At 44.9% G+C, this 13,869-nt stretch overlaps 1 protein-coding gene and 2 long non-coding RNA genes across 5 annotated transcripts in view; 1 reads left to right on the top strand and 2 right to left on the bottom strand.

Annotated features, from left to right (window-relative positions):
• TSHZ2 (teashirt zinc finger homeobox 2) overlaps nt 1-13,869 on the bottom strand; it is a 443,345-nt gene that overhangs the window by 33,818 nt on the left and 395,658 nt on the right. The window lies entirely within an intron of this gene.
• LOC119865692 lies at nt 5,428-9,887 on the bottom strand. The gene is made up of 3 exons (XR_005377988.1): nt 9,721-9,887; nt 7,316-7,442; nt 5,428-5,598 (listed from the first exon to the last, which is right to left on the bottom strand). It is a non-coding gene; the product is annotated as an uncharacterized LOC119865692 (long non-coding RNA).
• LOC119865691 lies at nt 9,916-11,469 on the top strand. Of its 2 annotated transcripts, none has more exons than XR_005377986.1 (3): nt 9,916-10,199; nt 10,452-10,601; nt 11,333-11,469. It is a non-coding gene; the product is annotated as an uncharacterized LOC119865691 (long non-coding RNA). The 2 variants fall into 2 exon arrangements; XR_005377987.1 differs by lacking the exon at nt 11,333-11,469 and adding an exon at nt 10,912-11,326.

The following is a 13,869-nucleotide window of genomic DNA, read 5'->3' as shown; positions in this document are numbered from 1 at the left end:
AGGGCCGGGGAGACAGATGAGAAACCGGAAGCTCAGAGAGGCTGCACAATTCAATCAAGGCCACCCAGCGCTAGTGAGAGGGATAATCCTGTTCTAAATCCACTTCCACCTGGAAGACCTCCAAATCTGTGCTCGTCCGTGGAGGAAAAAAAATGAAGACCGGCGTTTCTTAAATTTCTCTGCTCTTTGGGATTGTTAAAGACGCAGTCTGAACTGTGCTATTTCATATTTGAATGGTCTTAAAGTGTGTTGATTATATATTAAAATGGTACTTCCCATGTTTTCTAAATATTTAAAAGATCCCTCTTAAACATCATGACAGAAACATTAAGCTCACTTACCAGATTTATAACGGCTTTAAAAAAATTCATGGTGCTTCAAATAATTCATCACTACGTTTGGTTGGGGGAGACGAAAGGGTGGCCGCTTGCGTGCAGGAAAACACATTGGCAAGAAAATGTGGCAAACGCTTCCGGTAAAGGTGCCCATTTGGAATTAAACAGTGATGGATACCGAGGACCCCTTCTTGGTGCAAACCGCAATGTTTGCAAGTGGTTGTGTCTGGGGATGGGTTGGCCCACTCAGTGCTCTCTCCAACAACCCAGGACGGGCTATGGGAAAGGCCTCCCGCCCCTGCGCACACAACTGAACTTTTCTCTGAAGCGGGATGAGAAATTACTGTAAATTGGGTTTTACTTCCAAAATGGTTTAATAACCATCACACACGGAGCTCTGGTCCACACAATGCACAGCTTAATTTCATCGCCAAGCTCTCTGCCAGCTTAAAAACAGATATCGAAACAGGGGAATACATATTTGACAACGCTGTTAAGGCAACTTTGCTAACGATTTTTGAACAACCTCCAACCGAGGCCTAAATGCCGACAATATCCATAAACAACTCTATACTGCCCAATTAGGGAGACAGAGACACAGCGTCCTGTCAGGAGATTTGCATGGCTAAGAGTGGGAGATCAGAGAGCCGTGAGGGATGGCTCCGAGTGATGGGGGCGCGCAGACGGATGACTATCATTACGATATTACGGGGACTCACACCTTCCCAATTACTGGCAGGATTCATTAATTACCAGTGCATTTCCCTAATAGAATCCGCGCTCCGGCTTATCAGCGCCTTCCCTCTGTCTACCTAAACCCCCACTCAGCAGTCGGTCACCTATGAAAAATTAGACAGTGCGGCTTCGAGTGGCCTATTTAAAGGAAAAAGAAAAATGAACGTGGGAAGAGGAGGGAGAAAGTGCAGTCACGAAGAAGTCGAAAGTAACAGACACAGCATTCTCTCCACGCGGGGCTGTTTTGCCTTCTGAAACTGCCACGGAGGGAGGGTAGTGGCAGCTGCAGGGAGATTCGCTGTGCTGAGTGTGGGAACATCACCATCTCCTTCACACACACACACACACACACACACACACACACACGGTTAAGCTCATGCGTTCATTCCCAGCCTAAAGTCTTCTAATGACTTTCCGTTATAGATTAAACATAAAATCTAAACTCCTGCCCATGCCTCGAGCCTTAGCTTCTCTTCCTCCCTTCCAACTAAGCCCCACCTACTCCAGGCCTTCTTTCTGCTCCTCTAATACGTTAAATTCATATCTGCCTCAGGGCCTTTGCACTTGCGCAACGTCTTCCTCTAGAACATGGTTTGAGTGGGCCACATTCAGCTTGTAGCTTGCTTTTGTATAGCCCTTGAGCTGAAAACGTGTTCACATTTTAAAGGGTTAGAGGTGCCAAGAAGGAAAGAAAGAAAGAGAAAGAAAGAAAGAAAGAAAGAAAGAAAGAACGACAAAGAAAGAAAAGAAGAACAGAAGAAAGAAAAAGAAGAAAGCAAGAATAGAACCACGACTTCAAGACACGCCTAAAAGAGCCCAATCCGCTGGTCCCTTTCGAAAGTACCCTTGAGGAGGGGGATCAGGAGGAGACAGGAAGGAGGGCACAAGTTCTGCTGACACCTGGGTTAGGACAACATCCTCTCAGACCTTTCCAGAATTGGCTCATTTTCTCCCCCCCCCCCATTCTCCACCCAGAGAAGTTTGCCCCGAATACTCGGTCTAGAGCAGCCACCTGTCACCTTCTTCCCTCCTTTGCCTCATTTCCATCGCAGCCCTCATCCCCAGGGGATGCTGATTCATTAGGTGCTTCGCCCTCGACTCCGGCTGCACTTTAGAGTCACCCAGTGAGCTGTTAAAAATGCCGATGCCCAGGCCCGACTCCCAGATTGGTGATTCCCATCAGTCGGGCCCGGGCCCCAGGCATTGCTCTCCGTGCATTTTCAAGGCTTCGCCCGTGATCTTATTAGCAGCCAAGCTGAGAACCCCAGGCCACGGCGGGTCTCTTGCCGCTGGGATGTTGGCCCGGCGACACGGAGCTTGCGTGTGTCTTGCCTGCTGCTGTGGCCCTGGCACTCCCAACAGTGCCCGAGACGGAGGAGCTGCTGGCTTTACGTTCGATGGATGAATTAAAGAATATTTATCATCTATACGTACAAAGAATTGAGGACGACAGCAATGTGACAGTGACGTAGGGTCTCCCAAGCGCAAGTTATGCATCAAAAATGGGTGACAATTCCAGGAACCCCGCGTGCGGTTGCAGGAGACTCAGCCCCCATTAAGGATAATGGAACGTGAGCCTCCCGGGCTGTCATCTTGTTACTATCAACAGCATTATCGGTTATCAACTGCTTTTACAATTATGCACAATGATTCTCCCGGCACAAAGATTCAGCAACCGCCGAACTCGCTTCCTCTTTTAAATTAAATATACTGAAAAGAGCAGAGATTTCAATCCTTCATCTGTTCACAGATGAAAAAACATTTCCAAATCGTCAGCGATCACATTCTTTTTTTTTTTTTTTTTTTTTTTATTCTGAGGACGGCCAACTGTTCCCAGTGATTTCGATTACATTTCCTACCTATTATTTCATGTAATGGCATCCCTTAAATTTTAAATTAGCTTTGAAGAATAAAAATAATTGAATTCCTGCTGTTTTGTGTACATAGAGGGTGACAGGAGCTAATGTGATAATTTAAACTGTAAATGAGTCTTCACTTTGTGTTCATTAATTACAGCTAATTACTGAATTACAAACCTTCTTGGTTAGGCACTGTTATGTATTCATGTAGCATGTTGAATCTCCAGCTGGTATAAAACTGTTTTATAGACTTACAAGCTGACACACCAAGCTACCACTGAAACAATTCAGTTTGAAAACAAGGGGGGTGGGAACACGTAACTGCAAATGCTTCTTGGAATTAAAAGAACAGACACAGTGCCTCCAACTCATATCTTTGGGGATAGAGGATCTTGCACGTATAATTAGAACAATTCATGCCACAGGAAAGAAAAAGAGCGCTAGGCTGTTCTCCACTCTGGGTGAAAATCTATACTATAGCATGTAATTTGTGAGACTCAAGTGTTCTGCCCTTATCTCCTTGTTCCCTAGAAACTAAGCATCATAATTATTTATTAACTGATCCTGCTTTTAATAACAGAAGCATAAAGGATGCCAGAAATCCTGCCCATTTTTCATGACCAGAAATGGCTGGAAAGAAAAGATTCAAACAGACAGGTCAAGGACTAGGTCACAGCGAATTCTTTCTTATTAGGTTAAAAACAACATTTTTTTTTCTTATAGTGAGCAAGGCAGTTCGGATTATTAAACATTAGTGTCGTCTGCATAATTTCTGCCTCCAGATGGAAGGCTCTGTGATGTCTGGTTGGCCGAGATTTTCCTTAAAAGACTTAGTTGGAGAAACACTTGCATGGATGCGTGATCTCCGTGGCCCTTACGACCAGAAGGAGAAGCGCGCAAAGCCGGTCGGGCTGTGCGTTAACCTCCTGACTTTGTGTTTTTCATTCATTCATTTCCTAATTTCACCCAGTATTTATTTTATGAGGAACAGAATGGAAGGCTCTGTGAGGTCCCAAAAGATGAATCATTGGGGATTTTATACCTGCCGCAGGTAATTGTTGTTCTGTCTGGGTAACAAGGCTGATTGGCCTTCGGGGAACCACTTCTCTGTTGTTTTCAGGTCAGGTGCTTGCGTGGGGCTCACCCCACTTCCGAGACACAGGGCCAGGCCCGATTCCAACCTGGCCAATCAACCCCCGTGTTCTGGTCTGGCCAGAGTGCTTGGTCCCAGGATGGGCACACGACCCAGGTGGGTCCAGTGAAAAATTCTCGCTGGAACTCCTTTCTTTGGAGAGGCTCAGCCTGGGCTGCTTCCTCAACCTGGGGTGCTTCCTGAGCCACCACGTGGTGGAGAACGTGCCTGGGGATTACGCTCCTGCAGAGGAAGCAAGGGCTGAGGGCCAGAGAAGGCCAGATTTCCAACGACGCCGTGTAAGCACGAGATCCAGCGTTGCCTGAAGCTGGTGACCTTGATCTTCAAGGGAGCCAGTAAATTGCTCTGTGCTTAAGCTGGGTTGAGTGGATTTTTTCTCACATGTAATCTATAGTCCTGACTCACACCTGCATGATGATAAACCAAGATACGGATTGATACATGTCACACCAGAAGACTGTAGGTGCCCAGAGGAGGGGAGGATCTTTTCTAGTTTGGGAAAACCAAGGCTACTGGGAGGCTTTCTAGAGGAGGTGGTGCATCGGCAAGGCTTTGAAGTAATGGAAGGCCCTATATGGGAGGAGGCAAGGGGAGCAAGAAGATGGGACTCCCAGGGAAGCCTGGGACCTGTAGCAGGATCCTACAGAGTTTCTGGGCCAAGAACACACGAGAAAGAGGGAAAACCCAGTTGGAATAAACCCTGAGGCCAGACTCTCGGCATCTTTGTTGAGGTTTGTTACACAGGGTGTCAAGTGTAGACACGGAGATAGACCCCAGGGTAGAGTGGGTCCCACCCAGGGCAGTCTCAGAAACCCTGGCTTCAGTTTTGTGAATTTTGCCTTCAGGATGACTTTGGGCAGGACTGGGATTAACTGGGTGGTTTGGTGGAGGGGAAGGAAAAGAAGGCACGTACCGACCACTGTTTACCACGGGTGGGGATTCCATAGGCTCAGTCTCCCGGAGACTGTCCCACAGTGAGGTTCTCACGCTCACACATCGGGGCTCTGCAAGGTGGCAGCCACGATCACTGAGTGGTTATGTTTTGCCAGACGGTATTATATACGTCAGCAGCAACAAAAGCAACCACAGCAGAGCATAATCGAGTGTGTTCTATGTTCCAGACTCCGCACTAAGCCTCATGATGAAAACAATACAGCACCGTCATTATTATTATTGAAAACAAAAATTAACAGAGAACTGACTACGTGCCAGGTATTGTGCCGAGTGCTTCCCCTGCATTATCTCAATACATTTTCACACTGGGCCTGGGATGTACAGAGTGTTATCACACCCATCTTACAGATGAGGAAACTGAGTCTCAGGGAAGTAAAGTGACTCACCCGAAGTCACACCATTGGCAAGCAGGGGAACTGGGCCTAGAACTTAGGAGAACCTGATGCTCAAGTCAATGTTCTTTGCCGCCATACTATTAATGTCTCTCCTTATTTTGATTTTTTCATATGAATCAGTTTTTGACCTTTGTTTGGAGTTCTTTCTGCACTATGAGCTCACCATTCTGGAAAAAAAGAAACAGATAAGAAGAGGGCCATTGCATCGGTGCTCCCCATCACACCCTCGTCTTCGTCTTAGTGAGCTCTTTATTGCTACCTTTGCTTTAGCCTTCCCCCTTGGTCTCACTAGTCTGCATTTCCTGGCATCTTGTTCTAGAATCACACACGGTGCCTGGCACGCGGCAAGTACTCGGAAAGTGTTGCTCCAACTGACCTCCACTCAGTTAAAATAGTTTCTTATCTAAATTTTTAAAGAGCCAGTATGGTTTCCAAACCAAACGGGAATTCCCTGAAGAAAGGTCTAGATTCCTGATTCAGAAAGTTTCCTGTCTTTCTCATGGTTTGGGATATCATATATCCTGGGCTTCTGGGGTTTTGTTTCCTTTCTTTTATATTCACAGGCATTTAGAAATATGCGAAGAGAAAGCACACATTCTCTTTTTCCACTTGGGGGAATCTGGGGTTGCCCTTAGGTGGACCAGTTTGGACAAACACGCGCAGGAAGCAGAGGTGGCCCTGGTATATGCCCAAGCAGCTTGGTCTCCTTAGGCGGCTGCTCTCAGCTTGGCCAGAGCCCTGTGAACACCTGAAGCCCTTGGTGTGAGGCAGGTGGCCACAGGCTTGTGAGCGGACCTCGAGAAACCTCAGAAATGCCTAGAAACTCCAACTACGTCTACACGGAGCATAATGGTTTCTGTTCGCCTTGTGGCTGTCCAGACTTCCTCAGTGCTCTTCGTGTCTGGGTGTTGGTTGTAGCTGGGAGCTGGCACTGACCTTAATAACCACGTGCAAATCGAGTCAAATCTCTCCTAAGGGACAGCTCAAGGGTCTTGCTTGACTATGTCTGGCCTTCATGAAACCCACCATCCTTGTTCTTCTTCCAAACCCTGTTTCCAGGACCACCTCGCTTACCACTTGCTATCATTCTGTCTTGCAGAGCTGGGAAACTACTTATCGTGATGGTTCATCTTGATACGGCAACCCTTGCTGTATTGTTAACACCCAGAAGGTGAAGACAGTGGCTTTGGGGTTCCTCTGGCTTGGGTTCAAGCCAGGATTTGCTACTTCACTGAGGGAGCTACAAGGAGCCACTTTATCTTTTGCAAATTTTACTTCCTCTTCTGTAAAATGTGAATGATGATAACACCGTGGGGTCCTCGTGACTTTTACATGTGATAGTGTATCTGAAATACCTAGTGGTCATGGTCGGTCCTCAGATGGTCATATTTGTTGTGGCGGTGATAATGGTGATGATGATGGCATCTAATATTGTTTATATAGCCCCTTGCACCCGGAATGTTTTGGACCAACAATATTTACTTAGTCTGCATTTGGTGATTGATGAATGCTCATTTGGAATGAAACTGGATCCCCAACTCCCTGCTGGCTGCTGGGAAAGGAGGACCTGGGGGAGGAAGGGAGAGGAGGGGTGACAGCGCATCCTTGCCATGGGGATAGTCCTCAGGATAGACACGACTGTCGCCTACTCAATATCCATCCCTCTTCTTCCCTGCTGATAAAATCCTGGCTTTGTTTTCTGTGGCAATGTGCCCAACCAAATACTCATGTCACAGGATCTTGCAACTAGAGATGACAAAATTACATGGTCTGGCTGTGGAAGTTTAAGTGGAATTCTGCTGGGTTTCTGCAAAAGGTTTGGCCTTCTTGAGAAGAGGGGACAAAAGTGGCCAGGACACACAGTTATCTTACTCCTCTTCTTACCTTGCATAGGGCCACCACGTCTAGTGGCAGCAGCCATCTTGCTGTAGGGAGGTGACAATTGAGAGATTCACAGGGGACACCTTCTAACATCATTAAACCATTGGCCCAATGAGTCAGCAGTCTCCTCCTGGATGGCATGGTGGCCAGAGAAGAAAACCATGATTTATTTAAATTGCTGTGTGTAGTCTCTTATTTGCAGCCTAAAGCACTCCTGACTTATAACCAACCTGCTTTTCTTTGACTGGAAAGGGATCCCTGGAAGCCCAACTGAGAAAACAGATTCTCTAGTTTGGCATGAATAATATGCAGAAATAGCCATCAGCTTCCCCTAATAATGCAACAAGAGGACACAAAACCATGGGCAGAACAGCTAATAATAATAACAGCCATGGGTTAAATATTAATTCTGGGTCAGATGGAGCCTACTACTTGGCACATAGTAGGCATTAGGGGAAAATTCTAAACTATGGCATGAAAGCCTAAATGACAAATCCCACGCTCTATCCACAGCTCCATCAAATGGCTTATCCTCCTCCTCCTTCCACCAAACACTTGCCTCACATATTTCCTTATCTTTTTCTGAGTGGTTCACAAGGTTTTTGTAAATATCAAATGAGCTACTAGATGCAAAGAGCTGAAAACACTACCCATCACATAGCAGGTGCTCAATATACATTAGGGATTGTTATTATTGCTCTGTGCCAGGCACTGTGTGACGTGCTTTTCTTGTGTTATCTTCGCAAGATTAACACAAGGACAGACAGCTGAGTGATTTTTGTCAAATCCATTTCATGTTCTGGATGTTAGTTACCCCCATCTGTCAAACATGGACTTAAGGCTAAACCAATCTTCCCTAAACTTCTTGCTGTCATGCATAATCTTTTTGATTTCTGCCTGTATTCTATTTGTTTGAACTTGTATTCTCTCAATCACAAACACCTGTATTCTCTCTACTGTTTGTGTTGACCTAATATGTTTCTTTAATTTGAGTCACTTTTTTTTTTTCCCTGTTAGCCTTATCCGAGTAGTAATATCCATGCGATGATGGATATCTATCAGTGCTTCTCAACCGGGGGTGTTGTTGACTCCCCAGAGAACATTTGGAAATGTCTGGAGACGTTTTAGTTGTCCCTCTGGGGTAGTGATGGTGCTGACAGCTGCTAGGTAGAAGCCAGAAATATTGCTAAATATCCCACAATGGTCAGGACAGCCCCCACAACAAAGATCGATCCAACCTACAAAGTCCACGGTGCTGAAGTTGAGAAACCCTGAAACACACCAGTGAATATCCTTTTTTTTTTTTTTTTAAAGACTTTTTTTTTTTATTTATGATAGTCACAGAGAGAGAGAGAGAGGCAGAGACATAGGCAGAGGGAGAAGCAGGCTCCATGCACCGGGAGCCTGATGTGGGATTCGATCCCGGGTCTCCAGGATCGCGCCCTGGGCCAAAGGCAGGCGCCAAACTGCTGCGCCACCCAGGGATCCCTGAATATCCTTTAAAACAGATATATAATGGGGCACCTGAGTGGCTCAGTCAGGTAAGCATCTGACTCTTGATTTTAGCTCAAGTCCTAATTCAGGGTCGTGAGATGGAGCCTCATGTCAGGCTCCACACTGAGCACAGAGACTGCTTAAGATTCTTTCTCTCCTTCTCCCTCTGCCCTGCCCTACCCTACCCCTGCTCACTCTTTCTCTAAAAAAACCAAAAACTAAATAGAACCATCCAGAAAAAAAGAGCTCATCCAAGTATCATCCAAATCACTCCATGTCTGTTCAAGAGCAAGGTTACCAAATGTTGGGAATCCCCTCATAAGCCGATTTCTTGAAGTCCCTTCCTCCTCTAAAGCTCAGTGAAGTCACATTGGAGATAGCAGGTTAGTTCTCTTATTACTCAAGGCTAAGAAAGACATTTCTTCAGAAACAGAACATCCTCTTTGGGAAGAAAACAATTCTCATTTCCAAGCAGTTATAAATGTCACTGTGTTTACATGGGGAAACAGTCTGACTTTCTAGACACCATAAGCCAAAGGATTTTCCCGACCTTGACCTGTGAAGCATGTTATTTGCGCACACCATATTCCCATGAACAGAGCCGAGGTAACAGTTACAATTTCCCTCTGTCTCTGACATTCAAAAAAATTCCAGAGTTACGCCAATGAGTTCCTTGACCACCCTCAGCCTTCAACAATGATTGGGAATAAATTCATTTTCAATTGATTGCAATTGATCCAGAGTCTCAAGACGACATTTGTGATCTGCTTGTCCAGGGCATTCCTCAACTAGGAGTTTCCCGGCATGGAGCCACAGTCAAGGTGAGAGGTTGTAATGAAACAGATGAGCCAGAGAAGTGACTTAGAGTTGGTGCCATGTTGTCTACACTGAACTATAATAATAATACATGCTACCTTTCTGGCATGTTAGGGACACAGTTCAGACTTCATGCTCAGCACAGTCATGAGAGGCTATTCGAGAAGGACTTGTTCCTCCCGTGAGCCAATGAGAAGACTGGGTTTGGAGAAGTCCCACAAAGGAAGTTCTAGAACTCCATTTCCTCAGTACCTGATTTGATGACTTTCCACGAGACTCCAGGTAACCTAACAGACACTCCTTTGTAAGATGCCCCCAGAGCCTTCCCATTCCTGGAACTGGTGCTTAGGGAATCATCTAGACCAAGTTACTTAAAGGCTGAGATAGTAGTTGGTATAGCTTGTACAAGGTCTTTCTCAGCAGAGTTCATACCCCCCCCCCTTTTTTTTAGTTCATACCCTTTTGATAATTTGAATAATTAAGGGATTTCTGGGAGGCCACATTATCTCAGACCCACACCTTCTTTTGTGCACTGTCCCTCACTACCATCCCCTCCTTGAGGAGGTCCTTAGCATAGGTGAGTTTTGCTTAATTGGGCACCAATATTGGGTCAGGCATCTCGGCCTCCCGTCTCTCTTTTAATATGCCTGGAATACCTGGGAGTCAGGATGAAGCTGGTATTTGCTGGGGAAGACTGTGGAGAGGTAGAGACCCATTGGGAAGATTGTATCAAAGATGTTCTTGGGAGGTGCCCTCCCTACAGTTGGTAGAGCTCTTGGGTACTGAGGCTCAAAATAAATAGCGCTCGTTCAGACTTGACCATTTGTAGGCTCGATCTTGGAATGGGAAATCCGAATCACTGCCAGCCACTGAGCTTCACCTCCATCCACCGTTGGCTTGTGGCCTTCTCTGAACTGTGCAAGAGGGGAAAGCTGGATGGAACCCCTCCTCTGGGTGCACCTGCTGGCACGAGCTAAAGGTGAACTTGCACGCTTTCTCGTACAGATTCTGGCGTTTCAGGACAGCAGGGGTGGGTGGTGGGGGTGGGGATCTGGCCCGCGCCCCAGAAGGGTAGAGAAAGCTGAAATCACACCTCACGTCTCTCCACAAAGGTTTGATTCTCTTTATGAGTATGATCCGCCAATCCGTAATCAAGGGTTAATTTCACAGCTCACTGCTTCATCTAGCATAATATCCATTCAGACTAATTAAATCTGTCTAATAATGTGAGTGTCTTTGTCTTTGTTCTTCCTCTTCTTTGTTTTACACCCTTCACATCTCATCTCCAGAACCACACGCCATCACACTCTACTTGACAAGCAGAATCCATCCCTAAAATTAAAACATTCCTGACCTATCTGCAATGACAAGGCAGGCGAGCTTCACGGCGCTCCGGCCCATGAAGGGAGCTGACACATTTGTTTTTAATTTCAAAAGAGTAGAAAGTGAAGATCTGACCCCGTCAATCAAGCCCCGTGACAAGTTTAATCATTGGTGCCCCACAAAAATCACGGCTAAATAGGAATGCAAATACTGTATCACAGGGCTCTTATAAATGCTAATCAAGGAGAAGTAATCAACTGACAATTTCACTGATCTCTTTTCTGAAGAAGTCACCCAATGCTCTGTCTCTGGGCCACAAAGAGAAGAGAACAGGACAAAAGGGATGGATGAGGTCCCCCCAACCTTCCTTTTATTTTTTCCTTCCAGGACATTTCTTTTTAAAGAGAGAATTCGTTCTTTTGATCCATTGTTGAACTTTAAAGCAAAGAACTTACGCAGTTATATGTCAAGTGTACTTTATTATCAGTACCCAGGCTGGGCAGAAAACGCACCGAAACTTCCGCTAAAATAAAAATCATCATTTGTCTTTGTCATTAATCTGTTCTCAAATTCTCTTATATCTTAAAAGTGACTGACCTTCGCTGTGAGAGGGGAAGAAAAAAAAGTTTTATAAGTAGTCGAAAATCTGAAAATTATGATCACGGTGACTCAAAAAAAAAAATAGAAGAAGAAAAATCCCTTTAAAAGACTTAATCCAGGGTTGATGAAGAATTTATAATCATCAGGAAGTTCTGAGCTAAGCGTCTCTGCCCTCAGCATGGAGGCCTGACTATGCTTAGAAAGTCAGACATTGGAGAATATTTTTCATATATCCTTTTATACACGACCTGAGAGCTTTGTGTGTTACCAAGCTTAGAACCTGAGGGGTTTTTTTTCCCCCTTGTCTCTATTTTATTATTATTTTTTAACCAGAAGGTCCTAAAGAAATCCAATTATTGGTGACTTTGTACAGAAAACACTGATTTCATGGAGTCATAACAGGCAAAGAAAAAAGCCAGCACTAAGTTACTCCCAGCTTGTCCAACAATGTTTGTCTAGTCCTATAAAAACAACATTTCAGAAGTTCACGTATTGGCAAGATTAATTCCTGGAGTGCTAAGTACCCCAAGTTCCAAATGTCCCAGGTGATTAGCCTCAACCTAAGGACGGAAAAGTGGGAATTGATGGCTTTGGGGGGTCCTTTTGTCATATTTCATGTAAGAAGTGGATGGGCCAAATCTAGCCCGCTGTCTGCACTTCTATGGCCCAGGAGCAAAGAATAATATTTGCATTTTTAAAAGGTTGCACACACAAAAAAAGACTTCTTGATATAAAAATTACATGAAATTCAAATTTCAGCATCCACAAATGAAGTTTTATTGCAACCTGGCCACACCTGTTCTCTGACAGCTCTTCCATGGTTGTCTTTATGCTGCAGCAGCAGAGATGAGCAGGTGCAAAGGGGTTGTCCGACCTGCAAAATCTAACGTATTTACTCTCTGGTCCTTTAGAGAAAAAATTCCCTGACCCCTGCTTTATATCAACATGAAAAATTTGCTAGTTCTTGACTGTATCTCAATTTCCCCAGTCCTAGAAATTCTTTCCTCCCAACAACTTGATCGATGTATAACTGACAAAGAAAACTGTATATATCTCAAGTGCCCAAAGTGATGATTTGATATACATATACCTTGTGGAATGGTCACCTCCACAATTAGGTTAATTCACACATCTATCGTCTCACAGAGTTACCTTTTTTGTATGTAGGAGAATGCTTAGTATTGATTCTTTCAGCAGATTTTATGCACGCAGTACAATATTGTTAACTATGCACGCCGTGCTAGACATGAGCTACCCAGAACTAATTCTTCTATAACTGAAGGCTTGTACCCCTTTTCTAAAAAAAAGATTTATTTATTTGAGAGAGGGAAAGAGAGAGGTAGTGAGGGAGGGAGGGAGTAGAAGGAGAGAGAGAGAGAGAGAATCTCAAGCAGACTCCCCCCATTGAGTGTGGAGCTCTACATGGGGCTCAATCTCAGAACCCTGAGACCATGACCTAAGCTAAAACTAAGAGTCGGATGCTCAACCGACTGAGCCACCCAGGTGCTCCTGAAGGCTCATACCCTTTGACCAGCATTTTCCCATTTTCCCCATCCTGCCGTCCCTGGAAATCACTCTTCTACTCTCTTTCTATGAGTCCAGCTTTAAAAAATTTTTCCACGTATAAATGAGATCATGCAGGATTTATCATTTTCTGGCATGGTTCACATAGCAGGTTCATCCACATGAAACTGTCTCAAATGGCAGGAATTCCTCCTTTCTCATGGCCGAATAATGTTCCACCCTAATGGACGTTATAAATAAATGAACACCAGTGAAGATGCCTCATGTTTTTCAGATGTCAATGTTTAGTTTACTGGGGGAAGGACAGGCTTCCTTCCAGAGAAATGAGGACCTGATCTGTATGTACTAGACCTTGGACCTTCTCTGGCTTTTGGCCACCGTTCTGCGACCCCAGTGTCTGAGGACAGGTAGTTCCTCCCCTTGTGGGGTCAATCGCAGAGTCTTAGACTCTGCCAGCGGCTCCTCCCCCTGGTAACATTGCTTCAAATTAAGATCTAAGTCATTTTGGGATAATAATGGTACTCTATAAATAGAACATTGACAATAACAAAAAAGGGAACGCTATTCTACATTTCTATTCTGGTACATCGTCCCTGGGACTCAGTGTGGCGGAAGTGATAACGCATATGCTGCGAAATAAAGAGGTTGGTCAATTTGTTGCCTCAACAATACCACGGCAGGAAATCACAAGAGATAATATTTCTTTCTGCCAGATGTGCCCAGGTATTCAATGTATCTACGCACACATGCATCTACTTTTTCCCCTCCCATATTTAAGTAATAGTTATTCACATTATTCT

The sequence above is a fragment of the Canis lupus genome, chromosome 24 (assembly GCF_011100685.1).
Source record: "Canis lupus familiaris isolate Mischka breed German Shepherd chromosome 24, alternate assembly UU_Cfam_GSD_1.0, whole genome shotgun sequence".
NCBI classification, from domain to species: domain Eukaryota; kingdom Metazoa; phylum Chordata; class Mammalia; order Carnivora; family Canidae; genus Canis; species Canis lupus.
This window is presented reverse-complemented; position numbering and strand designations above follow the sequence as displayed.